At 30.9% G+C, this 24,114-nt stretch overlaps 1 protein-coding gene across 1 annotated transcript in view; it reads right to left on the bottom strand.

Annotated features, from left to right (window-relative positions):
- LOC115888901 overlaps positions 1–24,114 on the bottom strand; it is a 137,025-nt gene that overhangs the window by 8,863 nt on the left and 104,048 nt on the right. The gene's annotated exons all lie outside the window — the stretch shown is intronic.

Genomic DNA, 24,114 nt, shown 5'->3' with positions numbered 1-24,114 from the left:
AATTTTAATAGAATTTATTGATTGATAAGATTAGTAAAATCTCACACGGTTGGTAGATATTTACAGATAGTTATTTCAATTTAACAGTCGATCGTTATATTAAATATGCTTTAATTCATTTTTAATTAGGTACGTTTAGACCAAAGCACCAAATGGAAAATTTTCATAAGAATCATGAGGCAGTTCCAATATTTCAAGTTAATAATTTTATAGTAATCTGAATTTTAATGTTACTTTTATTTATTTTCTTTTTATCTGTACAGAGTCAAATTGGACGCTTTTAAAGGAAAACACCCCTTTCTATAGGAGACGAAACTAATATCGGTGTCTGGAGCTCAAATTTTATCAAAAATATGACGGTGAAAACCGCACATCGATATCTGCTACCATTTCGGAGTTACGGGGTGTTTTTCGTTTTTAAAAAATCGGTTTAACTTATTTTCTATGGAAAATTTTGTATTTTTGTGAAAACATTTCCAAAGCACATTTTTACGTAGTATTTAATGGCTTAAGTATAATTTTTTAAAACTTAATAATTTAATAATTATCAACAGAAGATTTGATTTTTTATATGGGAGACCCTGTATATTTTTAATTAATTAAAAAGAATTTAAAATTACATTTCCAAAAATATAGCATACTTGCTATTTTGCTTGATTCCTCTTCGAGTTATAGAGTTTTTAAAAATTCGCCCACTTTGAATAAGTAGGCTTTGAACGACGCCGGCTGTAATGCAAAAAAAATCTAGCTGTGATCAGCAATTAAAACGAAAATTATATTTGAATTTTATAACAATTTAAACTATAGTTAACAACATCAACATATTTAAACTATATCTAATAACAATAAAAATTAATAGCAAACCATAACATAGGATTTTGCTACAGGTGTTCGACATATCGACCGTCTTCTGTTATATGGACAGACGGGACCGTTTTTGAACATTTCTGGCGGAATTCATTAACTCAGTAGGGTGAAAGATACTCTCGCATAACCGCTAAGTACTTCTAATTCTTGTCTAGATTATTCGGACAGTTTTAGAATAAGAACCACCTCTTTAAGATAAAAATCTAAGGATAACATGCACTAAGTCCGGCGGCCTTGACAGCCATCGGCTGGGATCTTGGTTAGCTATTCAATTATTCTCGAAATTGGCTACAAAAAATTGCTGATAACTTCAGCGTTCTGAGGCGGTGCCTCGTCTTGCTGGAAAAATATGTTTTCGAGTTCCATTAGCGACAGATCATCAGTAGGGGTCCAAAGCCTACTAGTAAAAAGTGGCGAACTTATGATAATTCTGTATTTTGAAGAGGACTATAACAAAATATCAAGTGTGCTATATTTTTGGAAAGGTAATTTTAAGTTCTTCTCACTTAATTAAAAATATACAGGGTGTCCCAAATAAAAAATCAATTTTTCTGTTGAAAACTCATTAATTATTAATTTAAAAAAAATTATACTTAAACCATTAAATTCTATGTAAAAAAGTGCTTTGGAAATGTTTTCACAGAAATATAAAATTTTCCATAACGAAGTTACAGCGATTTGTTAAAAATGCACATTTTTGCAAAGCACCCCGTAATTCATAAACGGTAACAGTTATCGATGTGCGGTTTTTACCATCATGTTTTTGATAAAAATTGAGCTCCAGACGCTGATATTAGTTTTCGTCTATCTCGTATAGGACAGGGTGTTTCCCTTTAAAAGCGTTGAATTTGACCCACCCTGTACAGCAAAAAGAGAAAATATAATAAAATCTATTAATTAGTACTTTTGAGCATAATATTTTAATATAGGATTCGCCGTTCTTATTTAAAAAACAAATCACCGATGATAAAGCCGGTCCCGCACGATGGCTATGTGGCAAACACCTTCCAACGTTGGATACATATTGTATGGGAGACATACTTGCCAATTATGTGTATTGTATAACATAGTCGAAAACTGTGCCGAATGTTGGTTCTAACGTTGGAACCAACGTCGGACGCATCGTGTAGAATCAGCTTAAGTTATAAATTAGGCTGGTATTACTAATGACTACGGTAATCGCGCGCGAAACAATTTCCGATGCACGTCATCAATCATATCGAAATTGATACTAAGCCTATAAACATGACTAAATGAAATTTTGGCAAACATGTTTTAATTTTTGTATAATTTAAGATACCGAGCAGCTCTTCATTTTGCTTTATACAGCAAATGAGTGTAACAGATTTTATTAAAGCTGCAAAAATTAGTTTAAAGCGATTTTTCTTATCGCCATGTTGGTCACATTGCGCCGTGATCAGCAAAGTTCTCGTTTATTATTTGACAAAATTATTATAATGCCAGTCATTATTTTGTATAATATCGTGTTGTTGAATTTTTGGGAGTAATTCTCGTTTTTTGCCGATTTTCACTGTTTTTTTTAAATTGTATTTTTATTTATTATACCGGGTGCGTCTCAAAAGTGGCTCACCCCTATAACTTTTTTATTTTTTCAGATAAAAAAACGAGATTTGGTATATGACATAAATTAGGATTGATTGAGGTATTCAATTGTTTTCGGTCACTTGCTGTTTCACCGGAAATAACTACAACTTTTGATTTTTAAATAGCATCCTCGGTATTTTTTTGCTTTATTCGATAGAAAATGACATTCTGAATTGAATGACATATCATATGCCAACTTTTGACATATTCGCTCAAAAATAAATTGTATTTTAAATTTTCATATAGAGTTTCATGGCTGTGCTAAAACACTAATTTTTAAGCAAGGAGCTTTGGAAAAATAGATTTGACCATCTAATGTTTTTAGTGTCTTATCCTGGCCGGTTAAAAGATGCCCAAATCGTATTTTTAATCATATCTCAATTTTTTCAAATGGAACGACGGTGGTTCATTAGCATATTTGGAAAAAAGCATTTTTTTTACGAATAATTTGATACCTTGTATGGTATTTCGAGTTAAATTGTCGTTATGAACCGCATGTTACAATTTCAAATAAACCATATGCAAAAATGTCAAAAGTTGACATACGATATTCATAGTGTCATTTTCTATCGAATAAAGTAACAAAATACCGAGGGTGCCAATTTGTGTTGTAGGAAAACAATTGAATATGTCACTCAATCCAAATTTATGTCATATACAAACATACGAAATCTCGTTGTTTTATCTGAAAAAATAAAAAAGTTATAGGAGTGAGCCACTTTGGAGACGCACCAGGTATATATTATATTATATAATTGTGTATTAAAAATATGCCGAAGTATTTAAAGTCAGTCGAAGCAAAGAGCTTGTAGCTTACCGATACACTGTTTTGGAAGAAGAACGTGATAATAAAGGTGCTTTATTACTCTTGACTGAAGTCAGAGAAGTAAGTTTAATTGGTAGGCCACATTGTACCACTTTCAAAGTTATTTCTACTTATTTCGATTTACAACGAGTAGCTGCTGCTTAAAATATAAAACGTAAAAATTCTTAAAAAATGATATAATAAATATATTGTTTCCCAATTTTTGATTAAGATTCATCTCATAAATTCATCGCAATCTGACAGCGCTGTCTCCATCGCTAGTCACCCAAAGTTGATCACGTGCATCGGAAATTGTTTTGCGATTAATTTATATAATTTTTTAATCTTTGTAGAGCCACACAATCAATTTTTAGTAATAGTAAGAATTATCAAATGAAAACTATCGAAACATTCGACAGTTGCAATTCATTCGAATTATTAGATAGATAGTCCAATAATTCATCGAAAACTATCGAATAAAAATTTGCGGGTACCACACCTGCCTTGTAGTTTCCTGAAGCTAGGATATAACAATACATGCCTTTAAACGTTGTCTACCGAATGGTTTAAAATATGCCCTGTTGTTTAGATGTCATCTGGCGATGTAGCTCTAGTAAACAAAACAACGCAATTTTTTTATTTTTGTTCGAAGGAAGCCGGCCTCTATTTCTTTGCGAAGCCGTGTCGTCAACATTTCTATAGTCAATTCAGAATATGTTTATATATTTTCCATTTTGTTCATTTCTGATATACTGGAATAATACTTTTTTTATTTTAGATGTAGGACAATAGTTTACCTACTGCTATTTAGTCATCCAAGTGAATTATTTATTTACGTATAGGGAAATTAAAATAACTTCCGTTGCACATCATAATACGACCATCAGCAAACTCCATAAGACGACGCATGGTGTCATTGATGACGTGCAACGGAAATTGTTCCAATTTCCCTATACATATAGATGGCTTTATAAAAATCAGTAGGTCTTTTTTTTTTCTTTATCTAACTGAAACTTTTTTTTTCTTTGAAGTTGAGTTTTTTTTTTCACTGTTTTTTTTTATTGATTTGTTTTGCTTATTATTTCTTTCTTTTCACGACTGTCACTGCGTTAGTCGGTAATGACCAACAAATCGGCTTTTTACGGCATAAATCTGTCAGTTTGTGTTTTTAGCCTAAAAATTTCCTAACTATGTTACACGTACTAAGTATGGTCGCTTTCTGCAGGTTTATATATATTTTTGATGGGAGGTATAGTATTTTTATTGCTTCTATGAGATTTTTTGGAATCACTCCTGTGGTGGGTATAATAACTGGTACTATGGTAATTTTTTCTTGTCTCCACTGTTCCTTTATTTCGTTAGCCAGATCCATGTATTTTTCGATTTTATTTCGGTATGTTGCTTGCAAATTGTTATTGTTTGGAATAGCTATATCTATAAGGAACGTATTTTTTTTTAATTTATCCGTCAGTATTATGTCCGGTCTGTTGTGTTCAATGTGTTTATCTGTTATTACACTCCTATCCCAATAGATTCTATGTGTTTCGTTTTCTAGGACTGGTTCGGGTATGTAGTTGTAGTAAGGTGTTTTATCTGCTTTTAGGTTGTACTTCTGTATCAGTATCTTGTGAATTATTTTACCTACATTATCGTGTCTCTGTTTATAATCTGTTTGTGCTATCATGCTACACGCATCCGTGATATGTTGCATACTTTCGGCAGTTTCTCCACATCTTCTACACTTATCTGTTAGAACTGTGCGATCCTTTATGATGTGTTTTCTGTAGTTAAGTGTATTTACAACTTGATCTTGAATAGCGACCATAAAAGCTTCAGTCTCCGGGAAGAGGTCTCCCACTTTCAGCCATGCGTTTGACGCTTCAAAGTCAACGTACTCCTGACTGGTTTCATTAGGATGACGTCCATGAAGAGCTTTTTGTTTCCATGATGTTAAGCTTATGGAGGTTATCTTTTTGTTCAAGGTGGTAATTTTGTTGTTTTAATTTCAGTGGTGTGATATCTGTGTCTGCTTGTACTATAGCTTGGTGGATCTGTGAACTCTGCGCTTTAATATAGAAGTATTGTCTTAAATTATGTATCTGTTTATTGTGCATATTTTTGATATCTTTGAGCCCTTTACCTCCTAGTGCTCGGGGTAGTATTGTTCTCGCAGTACATGATTTTGGGTGGTGTTTACGGTGTTTTGTTAGTGTTGTTCTTACTAATCTTTGCAGGTTTTCAAGGTCTGTTTGGGACCAGTGAATGATACCGAATGAATATGTAAGTACTGGGATAGCAAATGTGTTTATTGCTTTAGTTAGGTTGTGACTGTTTAAGTATGTTCTTGCGGTGAGATCTATTCTATTCTTGAATGTTTGTTTTATTCTTTCTTTGGCTGTTCCTTGCTGTATTATTTTATTTTGTTCAATACCCAAGTACTTATATATATCCTCTTCCTTCATTGCTGCTATAATGCCACCACCGTCTAGTTCAAAATTTTCCATCACTCTTTTACCACGGTTTATGCTTATGCCCTTACATTTGTCAAACCCAAACTCCATGTTGATGTCTCTGGTAATTCTGTCGGTAGTTTTGATCAGGGCTTTTAGTTGTTTTTGTTAGAGGCGTACAATTTAATATCGTCCATATACATTGAATGAGAGCATTTTATAGTTTCGTTGTTATATTTTAAATTAAATCCGTATATTGAGTCATTCAGGACGTTTGAAAGAGGATTCAGAGCCAAGCAAAACCACAGTGGGCTTAACGTGTCACCTTGGAATATGCCACATTTAATTGGGATGTCGCTGGATGTATGTATATTATTACTTGTCTGAATTTGTAGCTTTGTTGACCACTTTGACATAAGTGCTTCCATGAATGTTATTATGGTTGGGTTCATTTTGTATATATTAAGTACATGGATTAACCAATCATGGGGTATACTGTCATAAGCCTTTTTGTAATCTATTTTTTGCTTTGCTTGGCCAAGTATGACACTGTCAATTATTAATTGCTCTTTGCAGCCCTGTGAGTTTTGGTTTTCAGTTATGATATTATTGTTGTAGCAGTGCTGTTTAATTTTGGTTGATATAATTCCCGTGAATATTTTATATATTGTTTGAAGGTACGTGAGTGGTCTATATTTTGCAGGGTCCTTCGTGTCATTTGCGTCTTTTGGTTTCAGATAGGTTATTCCTTGTGTTAGAAATTTAGGAGTTTCATTCGTGTCTTTAATAAGGTTGTTTAATATGTCAGTAAGGTAAGTGTGTGTGTACGTTAGCCTTTTGTACCAGAAGTTTTAAATTTGGTCTGGGCCAGGTGTCTTCCAGTTGTGGGTGCCATTGATAACTTTGCGAACATCATTTAACTCAATTTGCAATTGCATATTTTGTATATTAGCTGTACGATTAAGTTCAGTTTCTAACCATTCAGCGCTTTTATTAAACGTTCTTTCTATTGACCATAAATCAGACCAGTATTTCTCCAATTTATTTTGTCCTGGCATTTCCTTAATACCCTTATTTTGGTTTTCTAGTTCAGCGTAGAAGCGTTTTTCGTTTGAACTGAATTGTTTATTTTATTGTTTTCTATGATGGGCTTCTTTGTATCTCCTTATTCGTTTTGATAAAGCTTTTAGCTTTTGTTTTGCGGTATCCAACATTTGATCAAGATTTTTATTTTCTGTATTATATTGTGCGTGTTGTTTATATTTTTGTTTAATATTTTCAATTTCTTTTTTCAATTTCCTGCCAGGGTTTCCTGATTTATACGCTATTACTCTAGCAATATCTGAACGTGTAGAGTCGATTTTCTTTTGTAATCGTGTTTGCCATTCTGGCGGTGAATTATCAGGTTTTTTGTTTCTGTAGCATATTTTATATTTAGGGTTGTTTGTGTTTATAATAGCTAGTGCCGCACTATAAACTATTGTATTTATATCTGTCAGCGTTGTGTTCGCACTGATAATCTCTGGTAGAATGTTTGTGTTCATAATGTTTATTAAGATAGCTAATTTTTTTGACGTACTTTGTCTATGTATTCGTGGTCTTGTGTTCGGGTCTACACCGGTATACTCGGTTAGATATTGTTCAAATTTGTTCCTTAGTTCTTGTTTATAGTTTTCCGTTGGTGTTGGTATATTTGGCATTTCTTCCATTTCTTCTGTTATGTTGTTTGATATCGGACTTTCAACAGTGGTGACTACATGTGTATTTTGTGTTGTTGTCTCATTGGTGTTAGTTACATTGATTGATCCTTGTACTTCTTGTTTGATTCTTTCAATTTCGGTAGCGGGGATAAGATTATTTAGTGTAATACTTCTACGTTGGTCAGCTATATTTTGTTCAGTGCGGTTGGATAAGTAAGGAAATTCGGCTATAACTCGTTCGTGCAATTTCTTGCGGTAGTTCCTGGTCAGAGTTTCGGCTTTTGTTACTTCAAAATAAGCACGTAATTATTATTATTATATTTTTATTGTTCTTTTTTCATATGACATATTTTAATCTTTTTCACCTTTTACTATTTTACTATTTTTTTTGTACTTCATTCGGATGCATTCGGAGTTAAATGGAAGAGCAGAAGCATTATGCTTCTGAATTTCGCTCCACTCCAAAATTGGGTTTTGATTATTTTTATGTATATATATATTCTGATGGTGTAATTATTTAATTTCTATGATTTCTTACTATTTTAATGTATTAATAATTAACTGTATTTTATTTTACTTTTTTTTTTGGAAATAAAGGCATTATTGTTATTATACTTAAGTATTTTTTTGCAGAAAACAACATGGAAAAAAATAGCATAACTACATACTACAACCTAGCCTCTAAAAAAGGATTGTAACAGAATGAACACTAACACAGACTAACTAACTATAGGGAAATTAAAATAACTTTGGTTGCACATCATAATACGACTACCAGCAATCTCCATAAGACGACGCATGGTGCCATTGATGACGTGCACCCAAAGTTGTTTTAATTTCCCTTAATATATGCGTTCACTAACTTTTAATTAGAATCGCGTGGAGAATTAGCACCTTGTGGAAAATGAAACTCAAAGATCAGTTGCAATAACTCAAGTTGATAAAATGGTTCCATTAGGAGCGCATTTGTTCTGATGTTTTTACTATCCTTTTTAAATGCAGCCTGGAAAAGTAATATTTTACAGTCTATTACTAATTGGCTCGTTAGAGAATAACAGAAGCATTAAAGTTCACTGATTCGGTGATATTACCCCGATATTGTTGTCTAGAACACTTTATCTCCGATATTAAATTTTATCCGGTTTCTAGAATTTCACCGGTATTTCTAGAATCTAATTAATTTATATGCATTCATTAGTTTTTAATTAGAGGCGTTTAGAGCGGGACACTCTGTCGGAAATGGAACTCATAGAGCAGTTCCGATAATTCAGATAAATGGTTTCATCGGGAGCGTAATTTCCCTGATGCTCTCATTTTTTTCTCTATTTTTATTCCTTGCTGCTTAAAGAGGAAGTATATTAATGTCTATTAATTAGTTCTTTCGTGCATAATTCTGGGGCACCTGGATTACCGTTCTTACTTGAAAATTATTATCTTATTTTTCCTTTAATTAAATAGCTTAACTAATTTAAAAAACGCTATTTGGAGTTGAAGGAGTATTGCTAAATGAAATAAGCTGTTTTTATTAAATCGCACAACAACTTCAACATTACAATTAGATAATGCAAACACTCGGCTGTCTCAAAGAGAAACACGATATAATATGTATTTTTTTTGTAAATATCATTTTAACATATGTGTATATATTTGGTGTATTATATATATATATATATATATATATATATATATATATATATATATATATATATATATATATATATATATATATATATATATATTACCTCAAACGAGTCAGTTATCCATCTCACCACAATTTTTAAGCCTTTATGATAGAAAAATTCAAATACTCCCAAGTTATTTATCGACATTTCATCGAGTTAAACATTTTACAGAAAAAATAATCTATCGTTTATATCGCAAATTTTATTAGGATTTATTGATTATAAGATTATTAAAGTTCCAAAGAGTTTTTAGAAATTACAGATAGTTATTTCAATTTAACAGACGATCGAAACATTAAATAGGTTTTCATTAAATTTTAATTTGGTATGTTCAGATCAAAGCACACTATTAGTAATTTTAAGTCCAACAGCAGGTCCCATATTTTTAGTTAATGGTTTCACCAGGATCTCAATTTTTCTGATGCTTTTAATTCTTATCCTTCTATCAATGCAGAAAATATATTAAAATTTATTAATTAGTTCTAGAGTGTAATTTTTTAATACACGATTCCTCGTTCTGATTTAAAAAATAAATTATTGAGGGTCACTTATTAATACTGATTTGTCTAACTAATAATACTTCGAGTTTGTTAAGACTTAAATTTTGTAGAGCCACATTGTCGATTTCTAGACAGAACTATATTTAGTAAATAATGTTGTCGACTGAGTATAATTCTAGCATTTTCAGGATTTCGCCCATCATTATTTCAATAAAACAAAAGACTGTAACAGGATCTAACTAATTTTATATATGAGTTCGGTAACTTTTAATTAGAGTCGCGTGGAGTAAGGCACGTTGTGGAAGATGAAACTCGTAGATCAGTTGCAAAATAACTCGTTAAAAGGTAAATTGTTTCATTAGAAACGCATTTGCTCCAATATTTTAACTATCCTTTTTCAATGCAGCGTAGAATAGAAATATTTTTCAGTCCATTACTAATTGGCTCGTTAGAGTATTATTTATTATAACAGAATTATTAAGAATTCCTGATTCGGTTGATGATCACTACTCCAATATTGTTTACTAGAACACTTTATCCCCGATATTAAATTTTATCCGTTTTCTATAATTTCACCGGTATTTCCAGAATCTAATTAATTTATATGCATTCATTAATTTTTAATTAGAGGCGTTTAGAGCGAGACACTCTATGGGAAATGGAACTCATAGAGTAGTTCCGATAATTCAGATAAATGGTTTCATCGGGAGCGTAATTTCCATGATGCTCCCACTTTATTTCTCTATTTTTATTCCTTGCAGCTTAAAGAGAAAGTATATTAGGTCTATTAATTTGTTCTTTCCTGCTTAAAAGTGCTAAGATATTAATGACTACGTACCGTGCGTTAAGACTGTTCTTAATTTTGTAGAACAACACTGTCTATTTTTAGACAGATCTATATTTAGTAAATAATCTCGTCGATTGAGTATAATTCTAGTATTTTCAGAATTTCGCCGCTAATTATTTCAATATAACAAAGGACTGTAACGAGATCTAACTAATTTATATATGCGTTCGGTAACTTTTAATTAGAGTCGCGTGGAGTAAGGCATGTTGTGGAAAATGAAACTCGTAGATCAGTTGCAATATAACTCAGGTAAATGGTTTCACTACGATTGCATTTGCTCCGGTGTTTTTACTATCCTTTTTCAATGCAGCCTAGAACAGAAATATTTTTTAGTTTATTACTAATTGGCTCGTTAGAGTATAATAATAGAATTATTAAGAATCCCTGATTCGGTTGATGGTTTTTACTCGGATTTTGTTTTCTTGATCACGATTTTTTTCTTCACACTTTGTCGTATATTGTACAATATTTACAATTATTGAACTCACCCTGTATATATTACCTTAAACGATTCAGTTAATTATCTCACCACAAAGTTAACCTTAAAGAGCATTTAAAACTGCCCACCCTAGGCTTTCATGAAAAATTCAAATACTCCAAAAATATTTATCACGGCTACACATATTTCATTAACTCCAACATTTCACATAAAAAGTAAATTTATGGCTTATACCGCGAATTTTTATAGGATTTACTGATCACAAGGTTATGCAAATCTCAAATGGTTTTTAGATATTACCGATAGTTATTTTAATTTAAGGAACGATCGATATATTAAATACGTTTCCATTAATTTTTAATTAGGTACGTTTACACTAAAGCATGATATCAAAAATTTTAAGTCCTACAGCAGGTCCAATATTTTTAGTTAATGGTTTCATTAAGATCTCAATTTTTATGATGCTTTTACTACTTTTCCTTCTATCAATGCAGTAAAGAGAAAAACTATATAAAAATTTATTAATCAATTTTCTTGAGTATAATCTTTTAATACAGGATGCATCGTTCTTATTTAAAAAATAAATTATTGAGGGTAAGTTATTAACACTGATTTGTCTAACTAATTACTACTTCCGGTTTGTTAAGACTTTAATTTTCTAAAGCCACATTGTCTATTTTTAGACAGAACTATATTTAGTAAGTAATATTGTCGACTGAGTATAATTCTAGCATTTTCAGAATGTCACCAATAATTATTTCAATATAACAAAGGACTGTAGCGAGATCTAACTAATTTATATATGCGTTCGGTAACTTTTAATTAGAGTAGCGTGGAGTAAGACACGTTGTGGAAAATATAACTCAGGTAAATGGTTTCATTAGGATTGCATATGCTCCGGTGATTTTACTATCCTTTTTCAATGCAGCCTAGAACACAAATATTTTTTAGTTTATTACTAATTGGCTCTTTAAAGTAAAATAATAGAATTATTAAGAATCCCTGATTTGGTTGATTATTACTCCGATATATTGTTTTCTAGATCACTTTATCTCCGATATTAAATTTTACCCGTTTTCTAGAATTTTACCGGTATTCCTAGAATCTAATTAATTTATATGCATTCATTAGTTTTTAATTAGAGGCGTTTAGAGCGGGGCACTCTGTCGGAAATGGAACTCATAGAGCAGTTCCGATAATTCAGATAAATGGTTGCATCGGGAGCGTAATTTCGCTGATGATCTCACTTATTTTCTTTATTTTTATTCCTTGCAGCTTAAAGAGGAAGTATATTGAGGTCTATTAATTAGTTCTTTCGTGCATAATTCTCGGGCATATGAATAACCGTTCTTACTTGAAAATTATTATCTTATTTTTCCTTTAACTAAATAGCTTAACTAATTTGAATAACGTTGTTAACAGTAGTAGGAGTTATTGTTTAATGAAATAAACTATTTTATTAAATCGCATAACTTTAGCATTAATATTAGATAATGCAAACAATTTCACATATTTTTTTGCAATTTTTGACGGGAGTAAACTCGAGGTCTAGAAACTGTATTTAAGAATGTAACTATTAAATTATCGTATAATATTATTGTTTTTGTACAAAGTGACACCAACTGTTTTTTGCGTAAAAATAGTTTTAAAAATTAAATTTATTCATATGTACCTTATTTTTAATTAAAAATAACATAATATCTTGATAGTATGACAACATAGGCAGTAAAATAAATTTACAGAATAGAAAACGTACAAGAAACCTAGTGGTTCTCAAAATATGAGCAAAAAATATATTTTTTTAATTTTCAAAGTAAAATAACTCGGTTATTTTTGTACGTATTTGAAAAATGGTAAAGATAAAATGTCTTTCTTTTATCTAGATACCCTGGCTATGAAAATATTTACAATTATTGAACTCACCATGTATATATTACCTTAAACGATTCAGTTACTTATCTCACCACAAAGTTTACAACCTTAAAGAACATCTAAAATTGCCCAGTTTAGGCTCTCATGATAGAAAAATTCAAATACAGGCAGTCCTCGTACTTACGGCAGGTTAGGTTCTTCAAAATAGCGCCTTAAGTCGAAACGACTTAAGTCGAATCTTATTTTGTCATAAGATCCTATAGAAAATGGAGAAGTTAGGTACTTTTGTAAGATGAAAATACGATAAAACAAAGATATATGCATTTGTATATATTAATATTATTATATTTTTAAATAATTGAGGTATGAGAAAGAGTGTATTGTAACGTAATTAAACTTATAATAATACAAGAAACAAAAAAAAAACGAAAAAAACAGAAATATAAAAAAAGTATATTTTTTTGTATGAAAAACAAATCAGTGCGAGTATTTTTACAGTCCCGCTTTTTCATTATTTAATCAAAAAAGTATTTTTAACTATCCATATAATAGTAAATATAATACATATACTAATATGGCAACTACAGAAATACCAGAGAGTAAAGTAGACATATTTAGAAAGTATATATTTATTTTTTTTTGGTTGGAACTTTTATTGTGGGTATCGTCAAAAGTCGTAATAGTTGCTAATTAAGTAATGATCAACACTGTCCCGCTTTTTCATTATGAGGATCTGTCAACCCTGTTTGTATGTTGCTAAAATTTTATTGTTTATGTCCAAACTTCTTTTAAAATTTGGATCGTTCTTTTCAAAAAATGACGTAACTCGAAACAGTGGGACGTAAATTTGAGGAATAGTGACAAAAATTTGTTCGACCTAACTCGAAACGACGTAACACGAAACGACGTAAATCGAGGACTGCCTGTACTGCAAAGATATTTATCACGGCTAAACATATTTCATTGACTTAAACTTAAACATTTCACATAAAAAGTAAATCTATGGCTTATACCGCGAATTTTAATAGGATTTACTGATCATAATATAAGGTTATGCAAATCTCAAACGGTTTTTAGATATTATAGATAGTTATTTTAATTAAAAGAACGATCGATATATTAAATACGTTTCCATTAATTTTTAATTAGGTACGTTTACACTAAAGCATGATATCGAAAATTTTAAGTCCTATAGATGGATCAATATTTTTACTTAATGTATTCATCAGGATCTCAATTTTTATGATGCTTTTACTACTTTTCCTTCTATCAATGCAGTAAAAAGAAAAAATATACCTATTAAAATTTATTAATCAATTTTCTTGTGTATAATTTTTTAATACACGATTTATCGTTCTTATTTAAAAAATAAATTATTGAGGGTAAGTTATTAACACTGATTTGTCTAACTAATCACTAAGTAGTCATTTGTACTTCCGGTTTGTTAAGACTTAATAATATTCTAGAGCCACATTGTCTATTTTTAGACAGAACTATATTTAGTAAATAATATTGTCGACTGAGTATAATTCTAGCATTTTCAGAATTTCACCAATAATTATTTCAATATAACAAAGGACTGTAGCGGGATCTAACTAATCTATATATGCGTTCGGTAACTTTTAATTAGAGTAACGTGGAGTAAGGCACGTTGTGGAAAATGAAACTCGTAGATCAGTTGCAATAGAACTCAGGTAAATGGTTTCATTAGGATCGCATTTGCCCCGATGCTTTTACTATCCTTTTTCAATACAAACATATTTTACAGTCTTTAGAATAGAAATATTTTACAGTCCATTACTAATTGGCTATTGGTATAGCAATAGAATTATTAAGAATCCCTGATTCAGTGATATTATTCCGATATTTTTTCTAGACCACTTTATCTCCGATATTAAATTTTACACGTTTTCTAGAATTTCGCTGGTATTCTAAAATCTAATTAATTTATAAGCATTCATTAATTTTTAATTAGAGGCGTTTAGAGTGGGACACTATGTCGGAAATGGAACTCATAGAGCAGTTCCGATAATTCAGATAAATGGTTTCATCGGGAGCGTAATTTCCCTGATGCTCTCACTTTATTTCTCTATTTTTATTCCTTGCAGCTTAAAGAGGAAGTATATTAAGGTCTGTTAATTAGTCCTTTCGTGCATAATTCTCGGGCATATGAATCACCGTTCTTACTTGAAAATTATTATCTTATTTTTCCTTTTACTAATTAAATATCATACCTTAACTAAAAAACGCTATTTACGTTGTAGGAGTTATTGTTAAAATGAAATAGGATGTTTTATTAAATCGACTAACTTTACCATTCAATTAGATAATGCAAACACTTCGACATAGTTTTTCACAATTTTTGTTGGGAGTAAACCCGAGGTCTAGAAAGTATATTTAAGAATGTTACTATTAAATTTTCGTACAACGCTTGTTTTTGTACTAAATGAGAGCAACTGTTCCGTAATTTTAAAGGTAACCATTAAGTTAGCTGGATTTATAAAGTCAGGACTTGGCGTTCAGTTGAGGTTCAGTTGTAATTGAATATTCGCGGCAGTTGACGTTCAACATGTTTGCATTTATAAACTGTCAGTTTCAGTTGTAGGTTATGTTTGGAATTGTGAAGACTTCGAACGTTTCTCTTTCGATTTAAAAATACTTTTGATATTTTTCAAGTTCAAACATAATAATCCAACATTGCGCAAAATATAAACATTACATAAACAGAAATAATGGAATAACAATAAGGGTCATTTTTCAATGGGTTAATTTCCGGATTCCGTTCGGCCTAGTGGGCGCGCCTAGCTTGCATTGTATGATTTTATTTCGGTGGAATTTTTTCCATTCTGTTCGTTTCGTTTCGTTTCCGATAATTGAAGAACATTACAGAAATATTGACCATCTCTGAACTCCCTTGAATGTAACACTAACTGCCAACTTTTCAACCAACTGACTTTATAAATGCGCGCATTCATTTCATAGTGTTGAACATTTTGAACTTCAACTGCCGAGTTTATAAATCTAGCTTTATTCATCTTACCACAATGTTTACAGGTTCAAAAAATATTTAAAATAGCTCAATTTAGGCCCTCATAAGAGAAAAATTCAAATACTCCCCAGTTATTTATCACGACATTTCGTCAAGTTAAACATTTAACAAAAAAGTTAATTTATGGCCTATATCGCAAATTTTAATAGGATTACTTTATTACAAATAGTTATTTGAATTTAACAGACGATCGATATAATAAATATGCTCTCATTTATTTTAATTAGGTATGTTTAGACTATAGAGGCTAGAAGGAGGAGGCGAATCGAACACAAAAAATATGGGCCCAGTTTTTGAGATCTAAATGAAGTTCGAAAATCGTCGTTAGGGGCGCATGTGATCCGACAGATTGAGAAATACACAGCTTCTTATGGCAAGAATTACTATTTTGTTACAAATTATAGAGTTCAGTTAATATTTGGGCATATTTTTAGCAGATTTTACCCTTTAGGTTATATCAGATGCCGGTTTTAGATATTCTTTTTCTAAGTTGTTATTATAAAATTGTTTCATTACATGGTTCTTTTTATTGCATAGACCGAAGAAAAATATAAGCTGCTAAAATAAATCTTCCCTATAACTGTTCTACAAAAAAGATTTCCAGCTACAAATATCACCAGTTCAACCTTTGATTTGATGTAAACAGTAATTGTTTCTTCGTGACAAATGCGAATTAAATAGTTTATGGTGTGATTGTGTTAGTGATTTATTAATCGTTTTTAATAAAATCATTTGAAATTGATATGTTTACAACAGTTCAGTGTGATATCATTTTAATAAACATTAAAAACTTTCGTAATAAACTAGTAGTGGTTTTACCGCAATTGACAGAAACCGAATCACGAAAATTAAAAGTATTTTATCAGGAATAACTTCAATGGAAAGTGAAGATGAACACTACTGTTGCACCCTTTGATCAGTGTTATCTATCCCATAACTTTTTATAGCTGAAACCAGAGAATAGGTACATTAAGCTGAAACGTTTCCTGTGTCCAATAGTGTTTTTTCTTTAGATTTTCTGAATTTAAGTTTTAATGTCATAAGCAAAGTTTTGCAAGTTGTCACTGTTTCGTAGACAATTAAACTCAAGATGTATTATATTCAACGTCACCTAATAATTGTAAAGGTACATTTTTGTAAATAAAATATTAATGAATAAATAATGAACTCAATTTATTTTAAAAGAGTTGTAAATATACACTGACTTATTTCATCATATATTTATTTATTTAGCAATATTAATACATTACAACTTTTGTTTTTATTAACTGACTAAATTCCACTAAATTTAATAAATAAAATATACAGTATATAAATTTAATATATAATTTAGCACCTATACCAAAAAAATATAACAGGAACATTTATAAAAAAAAGGAACATGTTATATCAAGAACACAAAGAATTATAATTTAAAAAAATGCATTCTAAATAAATACCTGGCTACAATATACCTACATATTAATTTAAAGAGCTTATTCATAAAAACTATTCTAAATGGTTTGTATACACAATCAAAAGTCCTTCAACCACTGTACATTATTTTTCAATTTAAATGTAGCATCTCGGGTAAGTGAATTATGTTATATTAGAATACTATATTGCTTTGGCGTAAATTCACTTTCAATAGCACTGTTCAAATGGTGGTTAATACATATCAACAGGTAATTTTAGCCACCAGCTAGTAGGTAAATTATTTTTATTTTATAACAAGGCCTCCTAGGTTATGTTACGCAGATGTTGATTTTAGGCTATATTCTCTATTAATTTGAATTTAAAATTAATCTGTACACTGACAGTATATAATTTGAATGTTTTTCTTAACATCTATCCATATTTTTTTAAATAAATAGTTATACCACTTACATTAGGACCTTTGAAAAGGCTTGGGTTTCTTTCACCCCGTTGTTTATTTGCCTTTTTTCCACTGTAAGTCCCACTTATACAGTCATGTACGAAGCAAGATCTATTATATAGGGTTTTTTTAATCACACTCATTGTTACATTGCTAATAGTTCAATAAAATAACTATACATTTAAAAAAAACTAGTAAAAACACAGTTAAATCGTATTCTAACAATGCAAATGATCAATCTAACGCGCTTACAGTGCCTCTGGTGTCAAACCGAGAAACTTGCTTTAAAGTAGGGACAGAAATTTCAAATATGTCCATTGTCGATTCGCCTCCTCCTTCTAGCCTCCATAGTTTAGACCAAAGCATGATATTGAAAATTTTAAGTCCTGCAGCAATTCCAATATTTTAGTTAATGGTTTCATCAGGACCATAATTTTTATGATCCCTTTATTACGTTTCCTTGAGTAAGTAAAGTAACCCCGATAGACGGGGTTACTTTAGGACAACTTTAAAGTGCAATAACTAATGTACTGCTTAGAATTTTGATCTCATATTTTGGCTAATTTTTTTTATAATAAAGAGGTTAAATGACACTGCTTAGGTTTAAATATTTCGTATAACAGGAATCATTTCAACGAAAAACCCTAAAAATCGTACCAAAGTGTCTCCGGTTTACGGTAGTACTATGTTACAGCAACTGTTGGGTAATGCTGAAGTTAAAACAGTCAATGTTATACAGAGTGGTCCGAACTGTATTCCGGAAACTTCGGCAGCATATTCTGCAAATAAAAATAAGTAAAAAAGTATAAATATATGTTCTAAAATGCTTAGTTTCGGAGATTCAGGGGAGAAATTTCATTTTTATTTCGATTTTTTCCAAATAATTTCTTAAGTAAAGTCAATATTTGAATGAAAATTGGTGTCTGTAAGTTTTTTGAAATGAGAAATTTGATTTTGATGTCAATATGACTCATATTTGTAGGGGGAACCACCTACATGTGTTTTAACCGTTTTGAAAAGTAATAACTTTCGTCCGTACCTGTATAAAAGTATTGAGTGAAAAAATATACATTTCAGTGATATTTTACGTAAAAAATGTCTCTTGGTAAAAATCGCTAAGAGCAACCTTTCTCAAGATATTTAGAATGGAAATAGTCTATACATGTCATTATTGATAAAAAATAAACTTGTTGAGTAGATAGTTATTTGACTGAAATGATAAATTTGGAAAATTTTATTTTTTAAATTAATCATAATTTTTTCTACGAATAAATGATGATAAAACAGTTTCTGTTGAACTTTTAGCACAAAAACATACAAATTTATGATTTCAGTCTAATAACTATTTAGTCGACATGTTTAATTTATGGCAATGATAATAGGTATTGATAATTTCGATTCCAAATATCTCGAGACCAATTACTCGCAGCCAGAGATTTACCCAGAGACCGTTTTTAAGTAAAAAACGTAATGTATATGTATATTTTTTAATTAGTAGTTTTATACAGGTACGGACGAAAAGTTATTACTCTTCAAACCAGTTAAAATATATGTAGGTGGTGACCCTACAAGTAGAAGTCATATTGACATCAAAATCAAATTTCTCATGTCAAAAAATCTCCATCCAAATATTGACGTTACTCCAGAAGTTTTTTGGAAAAAAGCATTATAAAAATAAAACTTCTACACCCTGTATCTCCGAAATTAAGCATTTTAGGACATACATTTATACGAACTTTTTTACTTATTTTTATCTGCAAAATATGTCACCGAAGATTCCGGAATACAGTTCGGACCACCCTGTATATTACTTTAAACGACTCAGTGATTTTATTCATCTCACTAGAATTTTTACAACCTCAAAGAACATTTAAAATAGCTCGATTTAACCCCCACGATGGAAAAATTCAAATACATCCAAGTTATTTACAACGACTAGCAACATTTCCGGTCCAAACGAGAACGAACACCGTGACGGTGCGCCCACCACCACATCATTTGAATTCAGCTCCGGCACGTACTCGCTTCCCCCTATAAATATTTACCTGTATCCATCTCCTGCTACGCCACTGTTTACACGCCATTATCTTGACGCTTTATGACGTGTGTACGCCAAGTTATTTACAAGTCTAGCAAACGGCATGAATGTTAAGTAACGCGTCGAAGAATTAACATATTATACGCATTCGGTCTCGCGGATGATGAACAGGTCTTCGTATCGAGCTGTTTGGAATGCAAATAACGATTGGGACAAGGTCTCTGTGTTTCCGGGATGAAGGCAACTGTGTTTTCAAGATTAATGGTAATAACGTATCATACAATGGTAAAACAATCCAAAGTAAGTTAAATTAGATATTTGACAACAGAATAATTCGGTTTTTACATTGATGAGAGATACATGGTTTATAGTGAGATGTTTGGACTGCATCTCAATGTCTCCAAGACCAAACTATTGGCCTTTTCTAAGACTGCAAACACACCTGTGTATCAAGGGACAAACAATCGAACAAGTGACCTCAGTAAAGTATTTAGGAGCTAACATCAATAGTCAGTGCGACCCGAAAAGAGAAATATTTTCAATAATTGAGCAAGCGAGAAAAAACTTTGTGAATATGAAATCATTTTTTATAAGACAAGAGCTCAGTGCGGAACTCAGAACTCGAATGGCCAGATGCTACGTTTTATCTGTGTTAATCTATAGACGTGAAAGCTGGACACTAAATTCACAGACCGAAAATGTATGTGTACAGACGGATGCTGCGAATCTCATGGGTACAAAGGATCACCAACGATGAAGTACTCCAGCTCATACAGAAACAAAAAGAGATACTGAACACCATCAAGGAAAGAAAAATGCAATATCTGGGTCATGTGATGAGAGGTGATAGATACGAAATACTGCGCCTCATAATAGAGGGCAAAGTGCAAGCAAGACAAAAGATCAGTAGGAAGACGCCAGAACACATGGCTAAAAGATGTAACGAGATGGTTTGAACGCTCATCTGCGGAAATCTTCCGGGCTGCAGTTGCCATTTCCAAATCCAAATCCAAGTGTTTCTCAAAATAGGCTCAACTCTATTTATATTATAACTAGCGTGTACCAGCGACTTCGTTCGCGTCGAATTAATCATTTGTAATGGTGATGATAAAGCAAAGCAAGAATTTCCATTAACATACAAACTGGATAAAATTTTTTCACATTTATGTCAGCATGAGAAAAAACAATATGGCGATATTATTATATAACTTGGTAATATTTGAGGGGTAGTTTCATCTCGTTGGAATTTGACTTTCGAAAAATCCGTTTGCCAAAAATAAGCTTTTTACGTCAAGCAGTTTAAGCAGAATCGTGGTTAAGAAATTACCCAACTTTTTAAAACACCCTGTAGGTATGATTTTTTAAAAAAATTCAAAATATGTAACAAAACCAAATAAATTATGCTTGTCCAAGCGTTTTCCCGAAAGACTAACCGTTTTTTAAATAACAAATATTGTAATATTTGAGAGGCGTTTTCACCCTCTTCGAATTTGAGATTCGAGAAACCCCTCCTTATCGAACCTCTATACCGCACAGTCAATCCGTTTGCCAAAAATCAGCTGTAAACGTCAAGCAGTTTAAGCAGAATCGTGATTACTCAATGATCATTTTATAAAACACCTTGTATAAATTTATAAAAAATCTTAAAATATGTAAAACAACAAAATAAAATATACGTGTTTAAGAGTTTTTCCGAAAAATTCACAGGTTTTTAAAAAAAATATTTTAATATTTGAGGGATAGTTTCACCCCCTTTGAATTCGAGTTTCGAAAAATCCCTTCTTATCGAACCTCTACACCCTAAAGTCAATCTGGTTTCCAAAAATCAGCTTTTTACGTCAAGCGTTTTAAGCAGGATTGTGATTAATCAATGATCAGATTTTTCGAAACACCCTGTATACATTTTTAAAAAATCTTAAAATATGTAAAAAACAAAATAAAATATACTTGTTTAAGCGTTTTTTCGGAAACTTGACCGTTTTTTAAATAAAAAATATTGTAATATTTGAGGGATGGTTTTACCTTCTTGGAAATGGAATTTCGAAAAATCCCTTCTTATCGAACCTCTACACCCTAGAATCAACCTGTATGCCAAAATTGAGCTTCTTACGTTGAGTGGTTTGAGCAGGATCGTGATTACTCAGTATGTCAGTCACTTAAGAATTTTATATATTAGTATAGATTGGCTAACACTTTTTTAATTTTCCAGGTTTCCAGGTACTTTGGCATATGACATAAATTCCTCGGATTGACGTATTCATTTATTTGTTTACGATCACTTCCTGTTTCACCGGAAATTACTACATCTTTATACATCATTACTACATAATTTATAATTTTTAAATGACACCCTCGGTATTTTTTTACTTCATTCTATAGAAAATGACACTCTCAATAGAATGATATATCTGGACATATCAATATGTCAACTTTTGACAAACTCGCTTAAAAATTGTATTTTAAATTTCAATCTAGAGTAGAGATGAGCAAAACTGCGATTCTCCAATCGCAATTGAAACTGCGAATGTGCTTTTCAAATCGCAGCGACTGTAACCTGCGATTGCGATTTTAATATCTACCAAACCAAATTATTCGTAAAAATGCTTTTTCTAAATATGCTAATGAGCCAACCTCGTTTCATTTGAAAAAATTGAGATATGATTAAAAATACGATTTTGGCATCTTTTAACTGGCAAGGACAAGACGCGAACGACAATAAACAATCAAACCTATTTTTCCAAGGCATCTTGATTAAAATTAGGGATTTTAATACAGTTATGACATTCTATATTGAAATTTAAAATACTATTTTTTTAGCGAAAAGGTCAAAAGTTGCCATATAATATATGCCATTTTATTCAAAGTGTCATTTTCTATCGAATAAAGTAAAAAAGTACCGACTACTAAATAAAGTAAAAAAGTACCGACTACTAAATAAAGTAAAAAAGTACCGTGTTTCGCTAGCAATGTTTAAATTAGTTTTAATCATCTGTTGATGATACTAACCTGGTTAGCAAAACGCGTCCAGTGTTAAAAGTAAAGAGTTTTGGTGCATTGCACAGTGCTTCGAACATATGGCTCTAGAGGACAAAAATCCAAAACTTCTCTTTCATTGTAGGCAATTTATTCAAACTAGGTTTATTTGACACAAATGATGAGTACTCTCATTGTATTAAATGATGATGTTCTTAGTCCCACGTTTATGAAAAAAAAATCTTATAAATAATAAAAATGTTGGAGCTGTGTTCCATCTAAGCAAATAATAATTTATAGTATGAAAACGGTGTAAGTATTAAATAAATTCCTGTGATAAAAAAGAATTGAAATAACATTAGAACATGATTCCTACAATAAAAGCCTAATATAAGATAAAAATATTTTTCTTTAATGAAAAAGAAACATTAATGTTATATTTAATTAAAAAAAAAACTTAAGATACTATAAATTTACTTTAGGACAACAAAATGCATAGATCGTAACTACTCTGATTCAGAAGAATCACTGCTGACAGAATCTTCCAAATTTATAGTATCCAAATCACAGGTAGATGAAGTATCCTCACATATAAGATATTTCTGTACATCATTTTTTAATATGTTACTTTTTCGCGTTGTTACTGTTCTTTTTGTTGGTATGAGGGGTTCGGATGTTAATAGATACCTCTTTAATACATATATTATTTTTTCCTTTTCTTGGGTATGAGGTTTTATAATAAATTGAAAGATGGAAACTTTTTTTATGCGACGTTTCGCTCCAACATAGTGGACTTTTTCAGGCACGAATTTCAAGTGGTGTCTCATTTGACTGGAAGGTTCATCAATATCTAATAAAGAACACATTTTTTGAAATACAAATAATTTTGAGTTCTTGTCCTTATGATCAAGCCAAGTATTAACCATATCGGCATTGCTTATCAATTTTACTCCATCTGAAAAGTATTATAAAATAAAGTTCGTCGCAAGCAGACGCAGGTGAACTATACAAAAATTAAAAGTGTATGAATATGACAACAAAAAATATTCAATAAATACCATATGTTTTGATATGTTTTTTTTATATGCCTTTTTGAAGTTTGAAAACGTAAAATTTTTATACCCATTTAAGAATCATCTTAAAAAATAAATAAAAACTAAACAATCACGAACTTGTTTAGAAATAAATTTAAAGTACATACCTTGTTTAACAATATCCATAGTGGTTTTCAATTAAGTACGTACCGTTTAACTCCATAATATGCAGAACTACTATGAATGTTATTATTTTCACTGTTAAGATAATGATCGCAAAATTTATTTTTAGTGAAAATATTTGCTAACAAAAAACGCTGTTTATGAAAAATAATATACAGGATGGTTGAACATTGCTATAAGTGTAAAATTACATATCCAGATATTAGTAAATTTTA

The sequence above is a fragment of the Sitophilus oryzae genome, unplaced genomic scaffold (genome assembly GCF_002938485.1).
Source record: "Sitophilus oryzae breed Bouriz unplaced genomic scaffold, Soryzae_2.0 scaffold_809_pilon_pilon, whole genome shotgun sequence".
NCBI lineage: Eukaryota > Metazoa > Arthropoda > Insecta > Coleoptera > Curculionidae > Sitophilus > Sitophilus oryzae.
This window is presented reverse-complemented; position numbering and strand designations above follow the sequence as displayed.